This window comes from Gorilla gorilla, chromosome 3, assembly GCF_029281585.2.
Source record: "Gorilla gorilla gorilla isolate KB3781 chromosome 3, NHGRI_mGorGor1-v2.1_pri, whole genome shotgun sequence".
Taxonomy (NCBI): domain Eukaryota; kingdom Metazoa; phylum Chordata; class Mammalia; order Primates; family Hominidae; genus Gorilla; species Gorilla gorilla.
In genome coordinates, this window is record NC_073227.2 from 21166817 (window position 1) to 21193723 (window position 26907).

The 26907-nt window shown below is 38.6% G+C and overlaps 1 long non-coding RNA gene across 1 annotated transcript in view; it reads right to left on the minus strand.

The window, feature by feature from the left end:
- LOC134758297 (uncharacterized) overlaps window positions 1-26907 on the minus strand; it is a 494525-nt gene that overhangs the window by 113196 nt on the left and 354422 nt on the right. The window contains exon 2 of the long non-coding RNA XR_010133331.1: window positions 10486-10598. This is a non-coding gene — a long non-coding RNA (uncharacterized lncRNA). The remainder of the gene's footprint in view (window positions 1-10485; window positions 10599-26907) is intronic.

The following is a 26907-nucleotide window of genomic DNA, read 5'->3' on the forward strand; positions in this document are numbered from 1 at the left end:
TCTCCATTTCATTTTATGAACAGTAGACATATATTCACAGCATGTACCCTCAGCTTAAAGCACCCCTTTCAACAGCTTTATCCCACCAAGCCTCTCCTATACAAAAATTATGAAATCTACTCTGGAAAGAGCTCAGTCTTGGTTAATTTCATTCTAGAAAGTCTGGGCAAAAACAAAAACAAAAAAACAAAAAAAAATAGTCAAATGATTTTCCAGATTAATATGGTTTGAATGGATCTGAAAGTTCTCTCTCCTAGCTCCCTCTCTCCATTTCTCTTTTGAATTCTCACTGTCTGTTTCTGCATCTTTGTTTCTCTATAAGTTGTCTGCATATTCTAAAATACCTGCGTCTTGCCACTAAACTTTGTATGAGTCCTCACTTATGAAGATGAGGCTTCTAGGATTCCCTCTCTATAAATAGATTATTTTTAAGGAGTCAATTCTTAAGCCAGTATTTGTAAAACATTTTCCTTGAAGTCTAATGACAGAAAAAAGTTACTTGTGCCCTTGGAAGTTGTGGAAACACAACCATAGCATCCTACAAAAAGCATGCAATTCATTTGAAGTTTTTTTTTAAATCTTAAAATTTCATGTGAATTTGTTTTTTAAATTATGGACGTAATTTAAATTTGTCAATATTGATTTTAATATAAGAATTTTATTTTTCAATATCTATGAATTAAATTAAATATGTGTATATGTATGGACATCTATGGATGTGTGTGTGTGTGTGTGTAGCTTTTCTGAAGCTTTGCCATCCCTGTGTACAGATGAAAATACATAGCATTCAATCACTACCACGCATTAACACTTCACCTTAAATAAGTTTACTTGATTAGTTAACTTTCCCAAAATAATGTGACCCAAGATGGAAATTTCTTAAATAGGAAATGGAAAAGAAAAGGTCCAAGCAATGTATGGATTTGCACATTCCCTGAGGCTGATTATCAAATGAAAGATACCTTATTGTTGACTAGTCAGTTTGAGTACAAATATTACTTTGAGCCAGATCCTGCTTCCAAGTCTCTCTCAACTTCAGAGTGAATAAGCCTGATTTATTTTCCAAATTGCATGTCACTTCCACATTCACTGTCATATGTGAGCTTTACTCTAACTTTATAGAACTAACAAGGCAGAAATTGTTCTCTGAATCTGACAGAGAAAAAAGAAGGATCAGCAAGATTATAAGACTTACCTAGAATCATACAGATCATTCTAATTTCCATTTCTCCATATTTCTTCTATGACATATCCAGTAATATCTCAGACATTTTCAGAAATATTAGACATATTCAGTAAGTTATGGCTGAACTGAATTTATTATTCCAACATAAGATTGGGAGTGCAAAGCTTGGATTTGCAGCTCAATTCTTTCACTCTTCTTAATCTGGTGTCATTATAAAAACATAAGTTGCATTGCAAAAAATGCTAGTAATTTGGCAAATAATATTTATGCACCTCCTTGCAAACCAGCTTTCAGAGTAAAAATATAAAATTGTGCACTGCCCAACTAAAAAAAAAAACAAAATCCCTCCTGTGTTATCACTGAGAAATCAAGAGACTATTTTTTATGTTCCAAAGGGCTCAACAGAAGTCAATATTTGTAAATATTAACCTTGTGAGCAAGCAAGGTTTGAATCTCTTGCTGCACCATTTTTGAGTAGTCCAATCTGATAAGAAGAATTCAAATTGGATTGTGATCTGTTTAAATGAAACTCTCCATTTATATCAAATGTGCTCTTTAGTCAGAATAGGAGAGAGGGTAATAAAAAAAGAGTACAGTTCCGCCGAAAGAGGCCTTGACTCTTTATCATCCATCAGGCAAGGTGAAAAGCTCACTGAAAACTCCAGTGAGATTACATTTAACATAAACTTCCTGAGCTGAATTCCATTATTGCTAAAATAACTAGAAGGGAATCATTTAAATATTTTCCTGATGCCAGTATGGGGTCTTATTCAGCTTCTGACTAACAGCATTTTGAGAAGAGTTCATCCTCCCTCAAAGTGTGGAGAATTGCTTAAGTTTTATATATAGAAAAAAAACATTTTAAAAGTGTTATTTTAATCTGCCTGCTGATGAAAGTTATCCTGATAGAAGTGAACTACTGCAGCTTCAGACATCCAGCAATAGACATCAGTACTTCCAAGGAAGTTCATTTCATTGTTGGACATAAAATTATGTTGGAAAGATACAAGCCACAGTGAAGTGAAAAACTGTGAGAGCATACTGCAGCCCCCAGCCAGAGAAAAGAAATGGGTGAGAAATTTCTCAGAGGCTTCTTGCAGTCAGGTTTGATAGGGTCATGGCAAAAACTGTTAACAGTTCAAACATCTGCTAGAAATCTCATTCATTTAAGAGAAAAGCATTCAATGAATTCTTAATTCATTCACTGATAATTTTCACTTTCAGAATAGAGAGGAAAGTTCAGAATATTTGGGCATTATTCTTACAAAGTAATTACTGGTCTTGTGGAAATGATTTAAACTTGAAAAAAAGAGTGTATTATATTAAATTTCATGTAATTGAGACAATCAACATGGCGCAGAATTGGATAAAAGACAACTCTCAAAAAGACAAGACCAAAAAAATAGTGCCATTTCATGGTATTCATTTATTCTATTACCTTATTACTATTTGATATTTATTGAACATGTACTGTATGCCAGGCTCTGTGAGGTCCCAGAGCATAAAGATAAATAATAAAGTCTCTGCCCAAAGGAGTTTGTAATATGGCAGACAACACAAGACAAATGAATCAAGGATTCAGGCCAGTGATGATAAGTTTAAAAAGAAGGTTGTGATCTCTTGACTACTCTTCCTGTGTACCTTACAGGATTTGGGTAAGAGTACTACATGCCACTCAGGGTCAAAGCAGAGGGAGAAAGGAAAATCATGGCCAAGTACCTTTATGGTGGTTTCCATGGGAAGAAACAGGGAATACAGAGTACACGGGCTCAGAATTAGCGAGTCTGAATAAACCTTCAGCAGGCTCTGAGGCATGGGGTCATCCCTGATTGTCTGGTACCTGGCCCTGGGGCGATTAGGCTGGTGGATAGTGTTCAGGCATGTGAAAGCCTGATAAGGAAGTGGTTGGGGGTATGGAGTTAATTAGCTGTTCAAGAAAAGAAACTGACCAGCCTCCAGCTGGGACTTCAAAACTAAATCAACACAGAATTTTATAAAACCATGTTACATTCATGCCATCTCAGAGCAGCATAGATAACTCATCATAAAGTGCATCCTGTGCTGCAGTTGCTTATTATGTCTCCTGTGTTTTCTACCTGATTAAACTAGCTCTATGAGGGCAAGGACACCCCTAGCATCCAGCACATACAAGATGTCTGATGAATGCTTTGAATGAAACAGAAGGGCATTTAGGTTATGTTTCAAAGAATGAATAGGAGTTGCCTAAAAGCAGATGACTGGGGTAAGAAACCAAAGGAAAAAAAAAAAGTAGACCAGTGCTAGAAAGTGTTTTGGAATGGCAAACAGTTTTAGGTTTCTTAGCTTACCATTTAGGGAGAAATATCAAGATATAATGAGACTAGAAAAAAAAATTGATGTAAAATGAAGGAAAACATGATGTGTTCATGTAAGAAATTTTAATTTTATCCTATATGAAATGGTGAGGCAGGAAGTTCTAGCACAAGAAGATGGCCAGACAAGTGAGTGTCATGGGTTGCTTTTCAACGTGGAAAATAAATAGGAGAGATAAGATTTTTCTTACCGTAAGCAATGTCCCATAATAACTGGCACAGTTCTCTCTAAGCACAAATGCTTTCACCTCTAGAGCCAGCCTTCATGTTCTGTTTATGGCTGGGTCCGTGATGAAACACAATGATATGTAGTTATGACCTACACAATATGCTACAAAAAATCCCTCAGCTAATATCACCAATAGATTTCATCTTCTTTTTCACTTTTTTTCCCCATGTAGCATGAGCAGATGAATTAAAAAAAAAAACTATATAGAAGTACACATTTTTCCAAGAATATGTAATGCCTAAAATATAATTGCTAAAGTCATAAAAGATCTGGTCTCCAAACAAGTTATATTTATCTAATGACTGTCCAACTGTCTTTAAATTACTGTTTAATAACTACCTTGTGCTCTTATTAAGGAAAAATCATACATGGTGTGATATTGTGTTATGGTTTATTATTTTTACTCAGACACAGACATGACACCATAACATTAAGAAGTCATGTCTTTGGCCATATTCAAATAAATAATATACACTAAAATCCGCAATCTGTGAAGGATCGCAGGGTTTCCATAAGAAAACGAAAATGTAGATGCAGACATCTGATTTGCTCAGTTCCTTCACAAGATCCTTGCAGCCTCCTCCATGTGGGACATAAAGAGCTTTTGTGACGCACATGCTGTGCATCACAAATGGAGAGGCTGGCCAAGAAAAATATACAGTTACCAGAAGAATAAACCCAGGATGAAAAGCACAGAGGTAGCATCAATAGACGTCTAATATGCCATTGGCCCCATCTGGTTAGAATCACATCATCAGAATCAGAGCTGGAGTAGACCTTCCAGGTCATCCCTTCCATCCTCTTACCAACACAACAATCATCTTTTTGAAGACCAAGTCCAGTTCAATTTCACATGTCTCAAGAGACAAAAATTCCACAGATTCTGGAAGCAAGATATTTACCATATTTAAAGAGCCAAAAGTAGACATAGTAGAGATTTCAGTCAGTAAAAAAACTGTATTTGGCCTTTGAAATATAAGTATAGGTTTTTTAAAGTAAAAATTCTCCCAGTAAAAGACAGCTTGAGGCAGAGGGAGAATCACAACTGAGATGGAAAGAAGAATTGCTGTGAGCTGTTAACAAAGATTTAAGGGACCCTCAGAATTGTTTTCAAGGGAGCTTCAAGAATCAGTCTAGAAAAATTCTCTGTCAGTGTTCAGATCCTTCCTCCATGCTACAGGGGACAGTGGAACAGTTGTCACCAGGAACTAGCTAAGGTGTGGAAAAAAAGAGGTGAGCTGAAAATCAAAGCCTTAGGTTCTTTTTTTTTTTTTTTTTTTTTTTTTTTTTTTTGAGGCAGAGTCTCACTCTGTCACCCAGGCTGGAGTGCAGTGGCGCAATCTCATCTCACTACAACCTCTGCCTCCCAGGCTTAAGCGATTCTCATGCCTCAGCCTCCCAAGTAGGTGGGACAACAGGTGTGCACCACCACACCTGACTAATTTTTTTGTATTTTTAGTAGAGACAGGGTTTTGCCATGTTGGCCAGGCTGGTCTCGAACTCCTGACCTCAAGTGATCCACCCACCCTGGCCTCCTGAACTGCTGAGATTACAGGTATAAGCCACGATGTCCGGCCTCTGTAGGTTCTTATTATAGATAACGGAAGACATTTGGCCTTTGGGAGATGGTAGGGACAGGAGGACGATTGCCTACTAAGAGAAATCCTATGTGAAGAGCCAAGAGGCAGAAACAGAACATGTATTAGATTTTTAAGAGTCTGTCTGAAGGTAAGATCAAAGATAGCCTTTGGAGACAAGAGTTTGCGAGTGAGAAAATAAGATACAGTACAAACAGGTTTAGGCCAAAAAGAATGAGGAACTCCTAAATGGTTGTCTTTAAGAGTCGTTTTTTGTTCAAAAGAAGTACTATGTGGTAGTCTAATTATATACATATAATTAGACATATATATATATATATATATATATATATGAGAATATATGAGACAGATAAAGCAGAGATATTCTGGGTAAAACATGAGACAGGATTGAATATGTGGGGAATGCTCCAGGCCTCCTGCTCAAATCCACCTATTCCTTTGGAGGCCCTTGCTGCAATGCTGTGGAACTTCCAGGAAAAACACCAATTCTCAACTGTAGAATTAAGATTTCATTTATGAGTACTCTGTGGTGGAGCATGTCAAAAGGGAGATGTTAAAGCTCCTGAATGAGGAATTTTACCCGCAGAACTCAGAGCTTGTTTTATTGAAGGCAATGTTCTATCACCTTTCACATCCATGTGACTCAGTATTCTTCACAAATGCCACAATCGTTATCTGTCTCAGCAGAGTATGTGATGTGCGGTCTCTGAACACTTTCTGTGGCTTGCTTTTATGTACCAGTAAAGTGAGACAGCCAAGTCTAAAGAGTTCAAGGCAGGAAGTATAGCAAGGAGATAGAAGGTAAATAGTGTGAAAAAGAGAAATGAGAGAATCGCCAAACCACAATACAGGAAAGGAGTAGAAAATAAAACCAGAGCAGGTAAAGAGACCCTCAAGGACGAAACTGGGTATTGATGGTATAACCAACAGTGCTATTTTCTAAACCAAAGGTAAATACCATCATTTTTTCTTGTTAGGAGAAATATTTTGTTTGGAAAATATACTCTCCTACACCCAGCCTTGTAATTAACTAGATCAGTCATAGGAATTCCATCCCCCTTGCAATACTGATTAGGAATATGACGCCATCATGGCCAAAGAAGAAATGTGAAAGGGGGCTTCTGTAGAGAATTTTCCTGCTCCGATAATGGCACAGCTGTGATGAGATGGCCTTTCTTCTTATCTTAGGTATTCTGTCTAGACACCTAGAATTAAAGAAGTCATCTGTGACTCAAAAGGAACATACGGGGTGACAATGTTGACACAAACATCTTTCTTCCTTGATGTCAAAGTTGCACCAGTGAATTGTCCAAGCCCTACTTTGGGCTCCTCTTTAGAGAAAATATCAGTTTTTGCTTACTTCCTGGGTAAGTTGAGAAAATAGGTTTCTTTAGCGGTGAGCTAAGCATCCCAATTGATACTGGAAGGTGGAAAGAAGCCTTACACCGTAACTCACAATTGCTATCCCCTGAGCATTTCTTGTAGATATTGCTTTGTACCTGTCACTGAACTGAAACTTTTTTTTTTTTTAAGACGGAGTCTCGCTCTGTCGCCCAGGCTGCAGTGCAGTGGTGCCATCTCGGTTCACTGCAAGCTCCGCCTCCCGAGTTCACGCCATTCTCCTGTGTCAGCCTCCTGAGTAGCTGGGACTATAGGCGCCCGCCACCACGCCCGGCTAATTTTTTGTGTTTTTAGTAGAGACGGGGTTTCACCATGTTAGCCAGGATGGTCTCAATCTCCTGACGTCGTGATCCACCCGCCTCGGCCTCCCAAAGTGCTGGGATTACAGGCTTGAGCCACTGCGCCTGGCTGAAACTTTTTTTCTTAAAGCAACAGATATTCATTGGGTAGAGAAGGACTAAGAAATATGATGGAAGAGAAACATGGGCTGGTTTTGTAAGATGAAGTTAAACCCTTCTTCCCCACGTTTGAGTGAAAAGTTTAAATATTTATGCATAGTGGGCAATATGGGAGAAAGAAAAATTTTTCCCTGGGGAAAGCAAAGTAAATGAAACAATGCCCGTGAGCTTCTTGAGAGCAGGTACCATGGTTTGCCCATTTTGGAGTATCCAACACCAGCAACATGCCTGACACATGGTAGGTACTCTGTAAATGCAGAACTAATTAATTGAAAGACACCAGAGATCTAGAAATTAATATTTATTCTCAGTCTCATCTAGGCATTTCCCAGTTGCTTATAGCATGTTTGTGTATGGGTCTACATTGGTGCCAGGAACTAAATCTAAACATGAGAACTTGTTAAGCAATAGCTGCAAATGTGGTACAGCCATGGAAATTTTAAAGCAGAAACTGATTACTGTTCATTAAAATTAAAAGCTATATTCAGCTTCCCAGGATAGTAGGAAGAGTCACAATGAATGAAACTAAAGCTTATGTGCATGAACGTTACAGCTCAAAATATTTTGATGTGTCCTACTTCCCATGGTCCTTCCAACAGTTCTGAACACATATTAGGACAGATTCTTCCCTTGTATGGTTTAGCGAGGTGGCTGAATTCTAGCCAATGGATGTCAGTGAACTTATAGGTATCATTTCTGCATATAGCTTTTGAGAAATATTCCATTTCCATATTTTCTTTTCACTGTCCTACCAGCAGTGATGAGAGCAGTGAAACTGTAGGGAATGTCAGAGCCAAAAACTAGAAAGTTTCAAAGACACAGTAATTCATAGACAATCTTTGGGCCTATGAATTACTGCAATAAACAATCAATGCCAACCAGAAATACCTGCACTGGGATTGATCTGTTTTATATTTTGTCATTATTTTGGTGCCATAGTTTAGCCTATTTTAAGTAATACAACTTGTACACACCTATTTGGCTTATGAGCACAATACAAGCTTTGTCAACACCTTAGAATGATAGGCAGAATCATGTCAAAAAAAATCTGCAATTAACATGAGTGTGCTTTGCAGTTCACAATGCTTTGATATACACTAGCTTGTATGGTCCTTCCAACAGCCCCAAGAGATAGGCAGGGTAAACATTATTATCTTCATTTCAGAGGTGAGAAGATCAATGATCACGGAGATTAAACAAATTGTCCAAATCTAGTGAGTGCTAGACTTAGAATTAAAGCATGAGTCTTTTGATTCCAAATCCTTTGCTTTTATCATTGTAATATTCTGAATGTCTGCCTCTGTATAAAATATTTTCGTGATTGATGATTTTTTGCAGAAATTTCTCCGAGGGATTAAGGCGCTTCTTGGAAAACTCAATTCGCTTGAGTTCTAAATATGAAAGGATTTATAAATCCAGAGGATTTAGCAATAAGGCTGGGTCTAGCACAGATCACTTTTCTTTGTAGACGCTCTCAGTGTCTCAGACTTGGATGGCTCCTGCAGAAATTGTTGAGCTCACTCTCTTTCATTGAAACAAAGACCGCTCTGACACATCCCTGAGAATTGATCAGTCAGCCTGTGCTTGAACACCTCTAGTGAGGGAGCACTCACTACTTTAAAGGCTTTCTCAATCTGTTGTTATGGTAGCCAATGTGGCCTGACTTCCCCAGAACTTTTCTGGTTTTAAGGCTGAAAATCCCACATCCTAGGGATGCCCTGAGTCCTGAGTAAACAAGCAGGGTGTTGGCTACCCTATCATTGTTGAACAATGGAAATTATTGAAACCTTTTAATTGAAATGAAGCATGCCTTGCTGTAACTTCAATCAAGGTTACCTGTTCTGCCCTCCCAGTGTCTGTTATTCAACCAGCATCTGTTTCTTGCAGATTTCTGGATTCTCTGGTTTTGTCTAGCTACAAGCCGGAGGTAAAACTTTATTTTCAGGTTTACCCTACTTTATGTCTCACAGACAGAGCCTGATGACACACTAGCAATAATCCAGATCACCTAAGTAAATTATTCTCCCTATAAGACTAAAGAATAACCCTCTGGAAATTATTTTTCTGTTTCCCCAGCATGAGCTTTATGATGGCATTAATAACAATAAAAATAAATGTAATACTATTATAATGAATCAAGGGTAAGGCTAATGTATTAATAGTAATTGATTCTTAAACAGGAACTAATTATTTTCTCACTGCATGCTCTTAAGAAAAACAATACTATGTCTTCTAAGGTTTCACCACTGAACTTAATTTGCCTCTGAGATTTGAATTCTCTTTTTCTTCTTTTCTTTTTTCTTCTTCTTCTTTTTTTTTTTTTTTAATATGAGTGCACCACTTACTCTTTGGGGAAAAAGGAACAGTTTCTAAATTATTGGGTACTGAGGGACTACCAAAACCAGGAAATTCATGTTTTATGAGTTTTCCCCAAATCAAAGCAACAGGGTTATGGTCAACATCATCCTTTCACTCCCACTGGGTCCTTTCTGAGAGGTGCTTTCAGAGGCAAAAGAAACTTTTTGCCGTGAAAGTCACATCCACTTTATGGCTTTGTTTCCTGCTGAAAATCTAGATCTGATTGTTCTAAATCTGACTGTGATTCAAACTTCCTACATAAATTTAGGAAAAACCACTTAAGGTCTTTATTTCAGTTTCAGATACATACACACATAGACCTGTATTACCTAGCTACAGTATGTATCTTTCATAAAACAATAGTAAATGTCTAATAAATAAGTAATATTTTTTGTGCTTTTTCCTATACCAAGTGTATGCTAATGAATTTCTGTGCTTACATCCAATAGTGTAAGTTGGGTTTTATTATACACAATTTACAGGTAAAAAGAATAGCATCCCAGAAGGATCTAAACCTTCCCAAGGTCATCACCTCATGCAGTGGCTCTCTAATCTGGGCAATCGTACCCTTTTCACCTGCTACCCCCACCCCACTCCAAGCCAGGAGTTATTTAGTAATGTCTGAAGGCATTGTGAATTGTTGTAACTGGGCAGGTGCTATTCTCATTTAGAAGGTAGAAACCCAGGATCCTACCATATATCCTACCGTGTGTAAGACAGGCCCCTCTCCCCTTCAACATAGAACTAAGTGGCCTAAAATGTCAGTCCTGCTGAGGTTGAGAAATACTAAGCTAATACTAAGCTAATACATGGCAGACTGAGGATTCAATCCCAAATAATATAATCCCAGAGTGCACATTCAATATTTGCTCTTGAAATACATATTTAGTATTACATACCTTACCTGGGCATGGTTGCTCATGCCTGTAGTACTAGCTGCTCAGGAAGCTAAGGCAGGAGAAATGCTTGAGCCCAGAAGTTGAAGTCCAGCCTGGACAGTGTAGCAAGACATCACCTCTAAAAAGAAATAAATACATACATACACACATAAACACATAAACAAAATATTATCTATTTTATCAAAATACTAATGATAATAGAAATCCATCATTTTGCAATATATTGTTGTACTCCTTTGTCCATTTATAACTCATAGTCTTTAGGATCTAAGATAAGGGACCTGAATAATTCTTGGTAGACTATGGCAAAGGCATTTGCACATATATTATACATGACGAAAGCTAATGAGAAAGATGGAGCCCACCTAAGAAAATCTCAAGGGCTAGATCCATTCTAAAAGAGTGTTAATGCCTAAAGTGTTTTTAAGATCATAGTTGGGTCACATTTTATTGATGAAAGTGCCTGACGAAGATTGGTAGAACTGCAATTGAGATAGACCCATGTGCTTAATATTGAATTATTTTTCACAAGCAACCTTTGCACAATGAGCTGGGATTGGTATGGCTATGAAAGTGGTAACTCAAGGTCTGTACCCACAATGACGCCACTCAGGCTGACATGGGCTTTAGCTAAGTCCAGGTCATAAGCTCCATGCTGTGCCCTGGGCAGAGAGCAAGATTCAGTCTCCTGTCATGGTCCACCCTTTTCCTTGTAGGCACCAAGCATGCACTCTGAGGCCAGAGCAAGACTTTGTGTAGCCAGAATAGATTCAGGAGAGAGCAATACTTGGCTGTGATGCAGACAGCCTTTGAACAGGGGATGACTTCTATAACTACAATTTCTGATAGCTTCAGCGCACAAAAGGAAACCATGAGAGTCTTGGCAATTGCCAGCACTCAGGCAGGCATGGATCCCAGACCCCACTTCGTGTTTGCATTAAGCCAATAGCTCATTGGAGTAAGGCTTTAATGGGGGAATAGGACCTGATGTCTGGTTTTTTGTGCCAGATATTCTTTTTATACTCATCTCACAAGTATTTCTGAACATTTGATATTAATTGTACAATTTTTCAAGTACACACACTGGTAAAACCAAGAAGGATATGAGAACATCCTTGTGCTCCTGGGATTTTCACTTTAGTTAGTACATATTCATTGTGATCATTAAGAAAAGAAAATGAGTTATTTCCTTATTTACTATACATTTGATAAATATCTACTATGTGCAAAGTATGGTGTAGTTATGAAAAAAAATATAACTGAATATATAAGCCCTGTCTTCAGAAATCTTCTAATGTGGTGCAAGAAGCAGATGGATGGTGTGGCAAGAAGAGGAAAGGAAGAGAAGCAAGGGAAGGGAAGTGAAGGGAAATGAAGGAGAAGGGAGGAAGGAAGGAAGCTCAGATGTAAATATGGCCTCCCATTTCATTGTTGGATTACCTTGGGACAGCTACTGAACTCTCTCAGGCTCAGTTTTCTCATCCATAAAATAGGCACAATAATACCTATTTTGTGAACAGAACAGAAATTTTTAAGAGCTTTAATAAAAGTGTAATTATGGGTGTTCACTTGCTCTCGGGTATGGAGATGGCCAAAAGAGATGCCCCTAGCTTCTGTGCCAGTCCTAAAGAAATTGATGAATGATCAATCTCCTATCCTCCCCACCAGTGATGCTCTAACCCAGAAGGACCAAGGGAATCCAGGCCCAGAGACTGGGGAAAGAGAAAATGAAAAGTGGTTTAACTCAGCCACACAGTAATCAAAAAGACAGGTGCAAATTAGCAGAACTTACCTTCTTAGAATACCCTAGGGCGTTTTATAGGGAATAGGCTTTGAAAACATGGCTTGGGTTGATAGAACATTGACAGTGAACTCTGTATCTCCTGTTTCTATTCTTCCATCCTGGCTGTGCACTCCTATCACCTTGTGTATAAATGCAGATGCCACGAACACACACAAGACCACTGAATCAGAATCTCTGGGGGCAGAGCCCAGAAGCTGTACATTGAAGAATCACAGCCAGGAGTGGAAATCACTGCAGTAGAGCATCACTGCATTTGGGTTGAGGGGTTGGGGGGTGGGGAATAAAACCTTTTCACTTCTGGTTTAGGCTCCTCAGTATGCAAAAGTGACTCTAAGATGATTTGATATCATGCATGAGAAGGTAGATTCTTCCTTTGACTGTATGATTATTACTTTGTCAGTCCATCTGGATAGTGTCACACACCATCCCTCCAGCCAGTGCACCATCTTTAGGAATGACACTGACATTTCTTCTCCCTTAACTTCCACATTCCTTCACACCCCAAATCTGGTCAACCCAACTTTCTTAGTGTTTTTCAATCCTTATCATTGTCGCCCTCTTCATTTATACTGCCTTCTTCCAAGCCTTCATAATCTATTACTTTCTTATTTAAATGCCTATTTTATTTGAATAAAAAGTGTTAAATATTAACATTTAAAAAGGAAAGAAAAAGACAGGAGCTAACGCATAAAGCAACTACTGGGTATGAACCCTGGATGGGAGTCTTCATACATCATCTGATTTTGATTGCTGTAACAACCTCATGAGTTTAGTTTCCATCTCAAACCACTCTGCAGAGGAGAAGACGAAGTAGTCAGTGATTTTTCCAAATGCTATACTGCTAATACAGGCAGAGCAGGTTCTTAAATCTAGTCTCCTTAAAGCAACCAAAAGTTTTTCAACGAGTTTCATAATCATTGCCAGTACATCCTTCCTAATGGCTGATCCACATTCCAACTGGCTTTATATAAATCTCTTTTTATTGTTTTCTTTGCCTGAATGAACACAGGGACCAACTGTTCCCTGTCACTCATCTATTACACTTTCAGACACTTGAAGCCTGAGAATCGCTTCTAATTTTCTAATTAATCAATCATACTTTTATATATACTAAATTTAGTTTCCGTTGATGGAACAGCCACAGATTGCTGGCACCATCCTTGGCACTGGTGGGCAGTGGTGAGGAGGGAGGAAGATGACAAAGTCATTGGAATTGGGGCACTTGAATCCAATAGAAGCATGACAGATGACAACCAGGCAGACTAGTTAAGTGCATTCTCTGAAGCGAATTCCTGAAATGAATAGGAAGGCTGTGGGTAAAATAAGGCAATAATCCAACAGCCCTCTTACCCAGCTGGGCAACCTCCTTAGAGAAATAAACAGCATCCTTTTAACCATCTAGACAGGCTCACAGTTGAGCCAATTTATCTGTATCATCTACAAACAATATTTAACTTAATCTAAGGCAGAACAGCAGCACAAACATTGAGGTCTGGGTCTGTAACCATTTCTTCAACACTGAAATGTTTATGAGAACATTCAAGGCTAAGAAAGAAAGAACATGTGAGTCCTCAGTGGACACTGCTATCCTTGCTGGGTACAGCTTCTCACTTATTCATATATGATGTGCTACAGAGGACCAGCATTAGCCAGTCATCCTTCAGTGAGTATCAAGTCAAGAGCTTTTGGTTCTTGGCTGAGCTGTGTTTTTCACTAGTCGTGTGATGTTAGGGAAGCCACTTGAGTTCACTCAGTATCAGTGTATTAGTCCGTTTTCATGCTGCTAATAAAGACATACCCAAGACTGGGTAATTTATACAGGAAAAAGGTTTAATGGTTTTACAGTTCCACGTGGCTGGGGAGGCCTCACAATCATGGAAGAAAGCCAGGAGCAAGTCACATCTTATGTGGATGGCGGCAGGCAAAGAGAGAGAGCTTGTGCAGGGAAACTTCAATTTTAAAAACCATCAGATCTCATAAGACTTATTCACTATCAGGAGAACAGCACAGGAAAGACCTGACCCCATGATTCAATTACCTCCCACCAGGTTCCTCCCATGACATGTGGAAATTGTGGGAGTTACAATTCAAGATGAGATTAGGGTGGGGACACAGCCAAACCATATCACTCAGTTTGGTCAAAAATCCAGACAGTGAGTTAAGCTAGGTCTCTCTATAGAGCTCTTCCAACTTAATATCTCTAAAGCTTCACTTGGATAAGGATTTCTAACAGAGAAAATAGTATCAGTGCTTTTTACCTGGAGATATTCAGTAGTCTGAACAGAAAGAGCATCTTCACTCTTCCTCAATTTCTATGTCACCTATATCAGTAATTGTCATTGTTCAACAATACCAGCAAGGAATATATGATGCTTAATGTTTCTCCTACTCTACCATGTCTGGCTTGTCTTCCCACTAGTTCATCTACAGGAATCTTTCCTATGCTTGGCATATCAACATTTGCAGGTACTATACTGTGTGTGAGTAAGGAGGCATCAGGTAGCAAGCACTATGCCAACATAAGAGCCATGGAATCTACCTCTGAGATGTCAAGAGGAAATTACAAGATGGAGGCCAAGCAAGGAAGTAACTTGAATGACATCCTCACATAAATTTGTACCTTCATAGGCATGGAGGAACATCTGTTGTTTTTGTTCATCCACCATTCACACCCACTTCCTCCAGAAACATCAGTCCAACTTTTCTTTTGGGAAGAATTTCTCCCCTACACGTGGTACACATCGTTTTGGAGTGGATAGGGGAGTCAAGCCCCAACCAACCACATGGTCTTTCCTCTGAATATACTGACTGGCTCAGTGATGGGGGCATGATCCATCTGAGGCTTGTAAGAATTAGCTCTAGGTTTGAGAGAGACTTCTCCTGGTACTACCCATAACAAGGATGATGTAAACCTAGAACTGCTAGGAGCCATCACATGGAACATGAAAACAAGCCAACACAAAGGAAGTCATGAACTCTGATGATACAGACTGAGTCCTCTGATTCAGCCAGGCCTGAAATGACTTCTTCATTTCTAGTAAAGCCAGTTTCTATTGGGATTCTACTACTTGAAACCAGAAGATCCGTGGGTTATACACTAAAGGCAAGCATTGGCCTTTGAATTTGCTTTTTAAGAAATTTTAGTAGGTGTTTTGACAGATTAACAATCTCTAAGATAGCTTCCAGTTTTATCATTCAGTGTACCTTTAAAAGTAACTTGACCAACCAAAAAAGGAAACTTAAAAAAGAAGATAAAACTAATCTGGCCAAGAAAAGCCACATAGTAGATCAGTGACTGTTAATCAGGCTAAACTGAGTTTGAATCCCAACTTATCTACTGCCTCATTCTAATAGCCTAGTTACTTGGCCTCAGTGAGCTTGTGTGTTTCTCTATAATGGGTGTAATGATATATAGCTTGAAGAATTGCCTTCCAAGATTAAATTAAAACATTGAATACCAGGTCAATTTCCTGACACACAATATGCAGTCAACGGATGGCAGCTGTGATTACTTTATAATTTTATTTGTCCGTGGAACCAGAAGCCACATCTAACAGTGTCTTATGTGAGTGTAATAATGGTCTTTCCTTACAACTGCAAACTCAATACACTTTCAAAATATTTTCATACCCATTAGCTCATTTTCCCATTTCCCCATTGCTCAAGAGTAGTCAAAGTTGGTGTGACAACTATCACTTTAAAGAAGAAGAAATCAAGGTCTTACAGCCACAAAGTAGAGTCAGGACCAAAACCACAGCCGTCTAACCCCAAGCTCAGAGCTCTACTTTCCCCACCTCACAGACCTGATGCCCAAAACCTGTGTCATCTCTCAGGGTCTCCACTGATAGAGTTCTATATCTTACCAAGTCATAGAGTTATGAAGTCAGAACAGTCATTGGAAATCCCAACCTCTACCCCTCCAGATTTTCTAACAATATTGTGGTTAAAAGCATAGAATGGAAATTCAGAAAGATCTGGATTAAAATCTATCAATTTTGGGCTTTGAGGCCATGAGCAAATGAAAAATATTGCTGATTTTCATTTTCATAGCTGTGTTATAGAGGTCCTGGAAGTGCCTACCTCTTCTGCTTGTAAAGAGAATTAAGTGTTATAAAGCAATTAGCATAGTTTCTATCACACGGAAACCTCACTGTGCATGGCCCATATTATGGAATTATTTATTGTTGTGATTACTATTATTATAACCTCAGGATTCTGAACCTCCAGTGTTTTCTTCACTACTGCCTGCCTTTTCATACTATAAACTTAAAATCATACACACACACATCCATGTGCCACTGAGACCAGGGACTATCTCTCTTGTCTTTACACCCACAAATCAATTCATATTTCCTGGATGTCTCAATAACAAATAATTGCTATTCTAAGGCATTAATTTGAAATAATATCCTAAGGGAATAATTACCTTTGAGTTCTGATGTGGGCTTCTCTCCTCTCTCACTGGGAAAGAGACTCCAGCAACTGATGAAGGTGAGGAAGATTTAATCACACATTCCTACTCCATTGAGAGCTGCTGCTTCTTGTGTTTTTTTTTTTTCTCTGTGCTTACCGCTTATTTCTTCCACACACCTACTTCAGGCATAGCCAAGAGTAAAGGATAGTGGTGCTGGATGTGGGCCCCATTAGGGAAGATTTAGGCTTTATCCTTTGTTTGTGTTCTCCACTTGTGATTTGTATTAAATTCACTTTGGGACACATACTACAAGGTACAAGAGGGCTTTTTGATTGAAAAGTGAAAGGAGCCTATTAGAAATGTGAAATCATAATTTCTGGAGGTTTGGGGATTTAAAAAAATGTGGACAGCTGCTGGCTAAAGAACTGAGAAACGTTTAAGTCAGAAAAATATTCTAGGCAACGGAGCCAGAGAACCTAAATCAGTGGCAAATACTGCTAAGCCATCATTACATACTAAATAGTTATTAGTCATCCCTTCGTTTTAAACAGAAAGCTTAAGGGTCTGAAGTCCAAAGCTTAGACTCCATTCTTTCTAACAAATCAAAAATCCCATCCCTTCCAATAACAGAAATCTGCCAAGAGAACATTAAAGGTCACGTTAAACCCACAAATGCAAAGCAATGCAGATTTCAAAGACCTCGAGTGGAAAAATACAATTAAAAGTCACCAGCTCATTCTGAGCAGAAGAAAAGCCCGAGAGTTTGATTTAAGGTCAGGAGCTCAAGGAGCATTAAAGAAGAGAAGCAGGAACCATAAGCCAGGTCATAAGCAAAGTGGCCTGGAAACCCTCAAGCCTGGTGTGAGCCTTCCGCTTTCGGCCCCCCTCGTAGGTGAGTGGGTCACAGCGGGGTTGGGACGCTGAGTTATCCCGTGGGGCCTATAATGGGAACTACATGTGAGGACCTAGCCTCCAGCGGATGGGCCTGGGCTGCTGGCTCTCACCCAGCTCCACAGCGATTTTCCTGTATTACCCTAAACAAGTCATTCACCCTGCCCAACCCTATTTTTGCCTAATTACAAAATAATTTCTTTTAATGAGGACAAGCTTACTAGTAAGCCTGCATTCCGTGGTCTGAGGGTTGCTAAGACGGCACCACTAGGACTTTAGGCCCAGCTCCATGATATTTACATCTCCCCACTCTACTTTGCACCAATACCTGAAACACCACCATTCCTGAGTATATTTAATCTACAAGCATGCTTTGTGTGCCTGCTTTATGCCAGACACTGTACTAGGAATTAAGTATACAGGGGTGAGTAAAACAAGCATAGACCCCATGCAGAATATAGCTGGCAGAAACACACTAAATAGGTAAATACATATATATATATATACACACACACACACAGACATGCACTGTAAGGTTAGTGAACAAAGCACTCTAAGAAACGAGAAGTCTGAGTCTTAATTAAGGTCATTAGAAAAGCCACCAAAAAGATAATCTTTAAGCAGAGATCTGCAAAGATCCAGGAACAGAGTATTCTAAGCTGGAAACTAGCATGTGCTACCCTCTAGGCTACATGGGAGCTTGATGGAGTCTAGAAATTGAAAAGGAGCTCATTGTAGCTGGGGCACAGTACATGAGATGGAAAGGGACTGAGATCAGGTAAGAGCTGCTTGAGCAGAGATCACATGGGGCTTGGTAGGCCCCAAAAAGGAATCTGGATATTGATTCACCCCCAATATGAAGCCATTAAAGAATCTAAGCAACACTCTTCTCTCACTATTAAAATTACTCTGGCTTCAGTGAGGTAGATAGAATGGTGGAAGGCAAAAGAGGAAACAAGAAACACAGGTAAAATATTTTGCTCCCCTCCCTAGATTATAAGCTCCATGAAGGCAAAGAGTTGCACCAGTTTTATTCAAAATATCTCTGTGGTTCTTAAAACAAAGATGTCCCAAGAAATTAGCAAGTTCTGATGGTGAATAAAGGCAAAGCCTTACTTAGGATCAATAAGAAAAGTACTCTATGTGGCACTGAAAAGACATTCTATCAATAAATATTTACTGATGAAAAAAGAATGAGTAAAGATAACTGTACTCCAGAAGAAAATATTACAGTAGCTTGGATATAGTGGTAAAGTGGAGACAGCAGGATAAGTAGGCAGATTTGAGATCTATTTTGGAGGCAAATATAAAGGACTTACAGAGCAAATGGATGCAAAGACGGAGAGAGAAGGACAAATGAAGTTCAATACCCTCATTTCTGGCTTGAGCAACAACGTAATTGGCAAAGGCATTTCCTGGGAAAAGAAAACTTTCTGGGGGACAGGTGAGTTCGACTATTAGTCTATATCTGGAATCACAATGACTCAACCTCTACAGACCTGTGCATGTCAGAATAAATGTGTACTGTTACTAAATTTGGGGGCAGTTTATCATGCAGCCTTACCATGGCCATAGCTGACTTCTGTGGTTTGGATAACTGGTCATTCCAAATATCATGTTGAAATTTAATCCCCAGTGTAGCAGTGTTGGGAGGCGGGCCCAGTGGGAGATGTGTGGGCCACTGGGGCAAATTTCAAATGAATGGCTTGATGCCATCCTTACATTAATGAATGAATTATTGCTCTATTAGTTCCTACAATAGCTGGTTGTTAAAAAGAGCCTGTAATCTCCCTGTTTGCTCTCTTGCTTCCTCCCCCACAATGTTATATCTGCACACAAAGGCTCCCCTTCAACTTCTGCCATCAGTGCAAACAGAGGCCTCACCAGAAACAGATGCAGGTGCCATGCTTCTTGTACAGTCTGCAGAACCATAAGCCAAATAAACCTCCTTTTTCTTATAAATTACTCAGCCTCAGGCATTCCTTTAGAGCAACACTAAATGAAGTGAGACACTAACTGAAGCAGGAACCAAAAGATTCAAAAGAAAATCATAAGTCCAATATCCAAATGTCAAATGTAGGAGAACTGTGAAACACCCAAGTGAGGATATCAAGTAAGAAATTGGATACACAATTCCATAAATGTACATGTATTGAGGGCTCAACTAAAAAGAAACTTCCGGAGTTACCAGCACATGAAGATTATACTTAAAACCAAGAGTACCAGTGAAATCAACTAGGAAGAGGACATAGAAAGATACAAAAGTGTCTCTATCCCAATCATGAAATTCTTCAACTTTTACAGGTTATGAGAAAGAAATTTCGAAGACAAAGAAGGATGAATCAGAAATGAGGCAAGAAAACAGAAAGACATGGGAGCATAGCATCCAAGAAAGGAGATTTTTAAAAAATACATAGCAAATACTCAACTGGGTGAAACACTGATTGAAGACTCTATTAGTTTTCTACTGCTATAACAAATTACCATGAACTTAGGGCCTTAAAACTACAAGAATGTATTTTACAGTTTTGGAGATCGTAAGTCTGAAATAAGCCTCAATAAACTAAAGTTAAAGTATCAACAAGTATGTGTTTCTTCTGGAAACTTTAAGGGAATGTCAGTTTTCTAATTTTTCTCAGCTTCCAGAAACCACCCTCATTTCTTGCCTCATGGTCCCTTCTTAAATCTTCAAAGCCAACAGTGTAACAATTTCAAATTTCTCTTGGGCATTGACATGGTTTGGCTCTGTGTCTCCATCCAAATCTCATTTTGTAGCTCCCATAATTCCTATGTGTTATGGGAGGGAACCAGTGGGAGATAACTGAATCATGGGTGTGGAACTTTCCCATGATGTTCTCGCGATATGAATAAGTCTCATGAGATCTGATGGTTTTAAAAATGGGAGTTTCACTGCACAGGCTCTCTCTTCCCCTACTGCCATCCATGTAAGACATGACTTGCTCCTCCTTTCCTTTCACCATGATTGTGAGGCTTCCCCAGCCACATGAAACTGTAAGCCCATTAAACCTCTTTCTTTTGTAACTTGCCTAGTCTCAGGTATATCTACAGACTAATACAGGCATCAACACTCACTTTCCTACCTCTTTTTCACATGTAGGGATACTTGTGATTATATTGGTCCCACCAGGATACCCCAGGAAAATCTCCCTATCTCAAGGTCAGCAGATTAGCAATCTCAATTCTGTCTGCACCCTTAATTTCCACCTTGCCCCATGCAACATGACATATTCACAAGAGATTAGAAAGCAGCCATCTTTGGGAGACCATTATTCTGCCTACCACTGACACCAAATAAGATGACCTTTGCTTTTGGGGAAAATGGATAGATGTTTTAGGGAAAAGTTAAGGCTCCTAGTGTGTTAGTTCCACAGAATATTAAGAGAAGAGCTCAGGCTAACTTTTGGCTCTATATAACTGTGTTTTCTTTTCGCAGCTCCAACCAATTCAATTCTCCCACACCAGTTGGGTATTGTATCATCAAATTTAATTCTGACACTAACTACCCAAAGTTAGCACAGACCCCACACGTTAAGGACTCGGTCTCACAAGACTGTCCCTACTTCAGAGCCAGGTGCAAGTGATGTCCCCAGGTTACCCACACTTCTGCTCAATCAACTACAAATTTGTGAGTGTCTGCAATGCACCCTCAAGTTTTACCATTCTCTAGAACAACTTACACAATTCAGAAAAGTTCTATACTTACTATTACCATTTATTTTGAAGGACACACATGAACAGCTAAGATAAAGAGGCACAGGAGTCATGGTTCAGAAGGGTTCTGAGTGCAAGAACATCTGTCCCTGCAGAATCAGGGAGAGTTACCCTCCCAGTATATCAATAACCAGAAAGCCCTTGAACTCTGTTGTTTTCATAAAGGTTTCATTAAAGTGGGTAGGATTGATTAAATCATTACTATTGTTGATTAAACTCAATCTCCAGTCCCTCATTTGGGGAGTAGGGCTGAAAGTCCTAACCATCTAATCACATGGTTGATTTTCCTGGCAATCAATCCCCATCCAAAGCTGTCTAGGGCCTCCCACCATGAGTTATCTTGTTAGCATACAAAAGACATTCTTATCTCAGTTTTTTTTTTAATACTTTAAGTTCTGGGATATATGTGCAGAATGTGCATGTTTATTACATAGATATACATGTGCCACAGTGGTTTGCTGCATCCATCAACCCATTAGCTAGGTTTTAAGCCCTGCATGCATTAGGTATTTTTCCTAATGCTACCCTCCCCTTGCCCCAACCCCCTGACAGGACCTGGTGTGTGATGTTCTCCTCCCGGTGTCAATATGTTCTCATTATTCAACTCCCACTTATGAGTGAGAACATGAGGTGTTTGGTTTCCTATTCCTGTGTTAGTTTGCTGAGAATGATGGTTTCCAGCTTCATCCATGTCCCTGCAAAGGACATGAACTCATCCTTTTTTATGGCTGCATAGTATTCCATGGTGTATAAAGATTTCATAAGCTTGTTGGCTGCATAAATGTCTTCGAGAAGTGTCTGTTCATATCCTTTGCCCACTTTTTGATGGGGTTGTTTTTTTTTTGTAAATTTGTTTACGTTTTTTGTAGATTCTGGATATTAGCCCTTTGTCAGATGGACAGATTGCAAAAATTTTCTCCCATTCTGTAGGTTGCCTGTTCATGCTGATGATCGTTTCTTCTGCTGTGCAGAAGCTCTTTAGTTTAATTAGATCCCATTTGTCAATTTTTGCTTTTGTTACTATTGCTTTTGGTGTTTTAGTCATGAAGTCTTTGCCCATGCCTATGTCATGAATGGTATTGCCTAGGTTTTCTTCTAGGGTTTTTATGGTTTTAGGTCTTACATTTAAGTCTTTAATTCATCTTGAGTTCATTTTCGTATAAGGTGTAAGCAAGGGGTCCAGTTTCAGTTTTCTGCATATGGCTAGCCAGTTTTCCCAACACAGTTTATTAAATAGGGAATCATTTCCCCATTGTTTATTTTTGTCAGGTTTGTCAAAGATCATATGGTTATAGATGTGTGCTGTTATTTCTGAGGCCTCTGTTCTGTTCCATTGGTCTATATATATATATATATATATATATATATATATATATGTTTCGGTACCAGTACCATGCTGTTTTGGTTACTCTAGCCTTGTAGTATAGTTTGAAGTCAGGTAGCATGATGCCTCCAGCTTTGTTCTTATTTCTTAGGATTGGCTTGGCTATATGGACCATTTTTTGGTTCCATATGAAATTTAAAGTAGTTTTCTCTAATTCTGTGAAGAAACTCAATGGTAGCTGCCAATAACTGCCAGAAACACAACAAAAAAAGAAAATTTCAGGCTAATATCCCTGATGAACATTGATACAAAAATCCTGAATAAAATGCTGGCAAACTGAATCCAGCACCACTATAAAATGATTAGGAGACAAGAACGTATTAATGGAAATTAAAAATATGATGCAAGTCTGGTTCAACCCACACAAATCAATAAACGTAATTCATCACATAAACAAAACCAATGACAAAAACCATATGATTATCTCAATAGATGTAGAGAAGGCCTTGGATAAATTTCAACTCACTTTCATGCTAAAAAAAAAAACTCAATAAACTAGGTATTGATGGAACATATCTCAAAATAATAAGAGCCATTTAAGACAAACCCATAGCCAATATCATACTGAATGGGCAAAAGCTGGAAACATTCCCTTTGAAAATCAGCATAAGACAAGGATGCCCTCTCTCACCACTCCTATTCAACATAGTATTGGAAGTTCTGGGCAGGGCAATCAAGCAAAAGAAAGAAATAAAGCGTATTCAAATAGGAAGAAAGGAAGTCAAATTGTATCTGTTTGCAGATGACAGGATTGTATATTTAGAAAACCCCATCATCAGCCCCAACACTCCTTAAGCTGGTAAGCAACTTAAGCGAATTCTCAGGATACAAAATCACAAGCATTCCTATACCCCAATAATAGACAAACAGAAAGCCAAACTGTGGGTGAACTCCCATTCACCACTGCTACAAAGAGAATAAAATACCTAGGAATACAACTTACAAGGGACGTGAAGGACCTCTTCAAGGAGAACAATAAACCACTGCTCAAGGAAACAAGAGAAAACACAAACAAATGGAAAAACATTCCATGTTCATGGATAGGAAGAATCAATATCGTGAAAATGGCCATACTGCCCAAAGTAATTTATAGATTCAATACTAGTCCCATCAAGCTACCATTGACTTTATTATCCCAGTTTTAATAGCTCTTCAGCAGGAACCTGGGGCAAATACCAAACATATTTTTTCTTAAATCACTAGGTCTATACTGTACAAAAAGCCTTAGTACTGAAAAATGTCTCCCTTATATGCAGAATTATATAAGGAACATTTAAGAAATCAGAAAAGCAGACTTAAGCCATAAAGAAAGCTCATTTAAGTTACTTCTTTTAATCATCTGTCTCCAAACATTTGAGAGAAAAAGAAGACAGGATAGAAAAATCAAGATGGACACAAACACACACAAAATGCCTGATACTGGAATACACAGATGATCTACAGAATATGAGATCTCTCAAAACTATGTATTTTTTTTTTTTTTGAGTCTCACTCCGTCACCCAGGCTGGAGTGCAGTGGTGCAATCTCTGCCTCTTGAGTTCAAGTGATTCTTGTTCTCAGCCTCCTGAGTAGCTGGGATTATAGGTGCATGCCACCATGCCCAGCAAATTTCTGTGTTTTTGGTAGAGATAGTTTCACCTTGTTGGCCAGGCTGGTCTCCAACTCCTGACCTCAAGTGATCTGCCCACCTCAACCTCCCAAAGTGCTGTGATTACAAGTGTGAGCTGCTGTGCCTAGTTCTCTCGAAACTACTTTAATGAGACTTCTCAGAGTCTTTGGGAACAGATTAAATCAATAAAATAATATTAATGGGTTGATATAAAAGGAGTAGGAGATAAGAACATATTAACAGAAATTAAAAATATGATAGCTGAAATTTCTTTAAAAATCGGTAGCATGGCCTGAGAAAAATACCACAGAACATAAGGCAGAGAAAAAGAAAAGAAAATATAAAAGTAAAGTTTTAAAGGATCAGTCCAGAAGGATTGTTACCAAAATGTCAGGGATTTTGTCTAGGTCCTGCTGCTCACTACACAGAAAGCCAATCACTGAGACAATGAGTATTGCCAGGGAAGAAGGCTTAAATCGGGTGTTGCAGCTGAAGAGAATGAGAGATAAAGTCTCAAATCCATCTCCCCAGCTGACAAAAACTGAGGAGGCATAGCAGAGAAGGCAGGAAAACAAGAATTAAAGAGGGATAAGGAAGCAATCACGAGGGATGAAGCGTCTAGCATCTCACTGTCTGCATGTGGTGATCTGAAGAGTTTCAGTTGCTTGCTTGAGGGTTAGTTTCCTGAGGAAGGAACTCAGATGAGACAAAAATGAGTTTCAAGTTTCAAAACCAGGAGTTTCAATTGGTATGTTTATTCAAAAAAGTGTAGATATTAGTTCTATGGATGATTGGGCCAGTTTCAGAATCATCATCTATCCAAAGGAGTTTTAGAGAAGAGAACAGAATATGAAGGAGATTCTGCAAGACAGCAGGGCAATAACTATAACATTTTAAGGAAAATATTATCTTTAACCCAGATTTCCACACCTAGACACAATACTTAGTGTGAGAGTAAAATAAAGAAATTTCCAGACAGGAAAGGACTCAGGCCAAAAAATTCTTAATAATGTACTTCAACACAACAAAAGAAAATGTGAAAAGAGCAACCCATGGGAATAACTCAGGAGTGTGAGTAGAGCCTGTAGTCTTTATCTCTTCTGAGGCAAACAGTGGATCCATTTTCTGTCATCTCTCCATCAAGGTAGGCCACGTGACTGCTCTTGACAATCGAATATGATCAGAAGTCACAAGTGCCACTTCCAGCCAAAGAAGATTAAAAGCATATGTGCTTTCTGCATTGCCTCCCTTTTCCACTGGCTGATTGCAGAGGTGAAGGCAGACTTAGAAGATAGCTCACTCACCTGATGGAAATCTCCGTTTCAGAGTGTCTGAATGGAGTGGAACTCCCTTTTGGTTCTAGGTGGACTGGGATAGAAGTGAAAAAAAAAAGTAGACTTCTTATAAAATTAAGCATCTGACATTTGGAGATGCTACAACATTTAAACTAGCCTGATTAATAAATAATTAAATGGGAAGAAATTCTGGAAAAATAGCTCTGCAGCAGGCTCATAAAGCACTAAATCCAAATTTGAACGTAATTCAGGGCACCCTAATGGTTTAATCTCTAAGAAGGAAGAAGACCATTAAATATTTAATAATAGAATTGAAAAGTCAGGAAATCCTATGGGCTTGGTAGAAAAAGTGTGTGTTTCTTTTGTCAGCAAGTGAAAAACAGCAATCAGAATCAACAAGAAAAATTAAAGGATGTATAAGAACATCACTGTTCAAGTAGAAAGCGAACTAAAATGTGATATGATATTGAGCAATTAGAAGAAAGGAGAATCCGTTTAAATTTATTAACATTGGAAACATTCTCTGTCAATCCTAAAGAACATAGAATTACATTTCTTTCACTGTGATTACAAACCTACCACTTGCTCCTAAATCATCTTTACAATTCTTACATTGACATTATCATAATATTATAAAGACTGTTTGTTTTCAAACTTTTAGCATCATTTTTCTAAAAAGCAAAAAATAAAACAAATATAATCACAAAACAGAATTTAAATATTAAGATTCTGATACAGGATAAATAATTGTATAGCTGAAACAACTTCGGAAATACAAAGGAGAAGAGAGGTCAGTAGTTGTGCTGTGGCCCTAATTTCCCTATTGGAAGCAATGAGGAATCAAGATATACTCTCTAAATTTGATAGAACAAGAAACACAATTTTAAATATACTATATAACAAAACTGGGAAGTAGTGTTTGTGAGCCCGGTCCTATTTGTCAAAGCAAAGAGTCAACAGATATGTCAAGAAATGTACAATAATGTACTGTTTAATATTATCTTAGCAACCGTTAGAAGAAATAAAAGCATATGTAATCCTACTAAGAAATGGGACTCACAAAGGAGGGTATAAATAGGGACTGAAGAAATGTTAATTTTTACTTACTACTGACTTTCAATTATTCAAAGAATGTGCATATATTATTTTTATAGTGCTATCAACTAATACTCTAAAAAGAGGAAGCAGAACAGATGTAAGTGGCGGGCGGCGGGGTAGGGGGGCGGGGGGTGGTGGTGGGTAAAGATTTTAGAATGTCGAATCATTTACTTGAAATCTGTTTTTCTTTTTTTTTTTT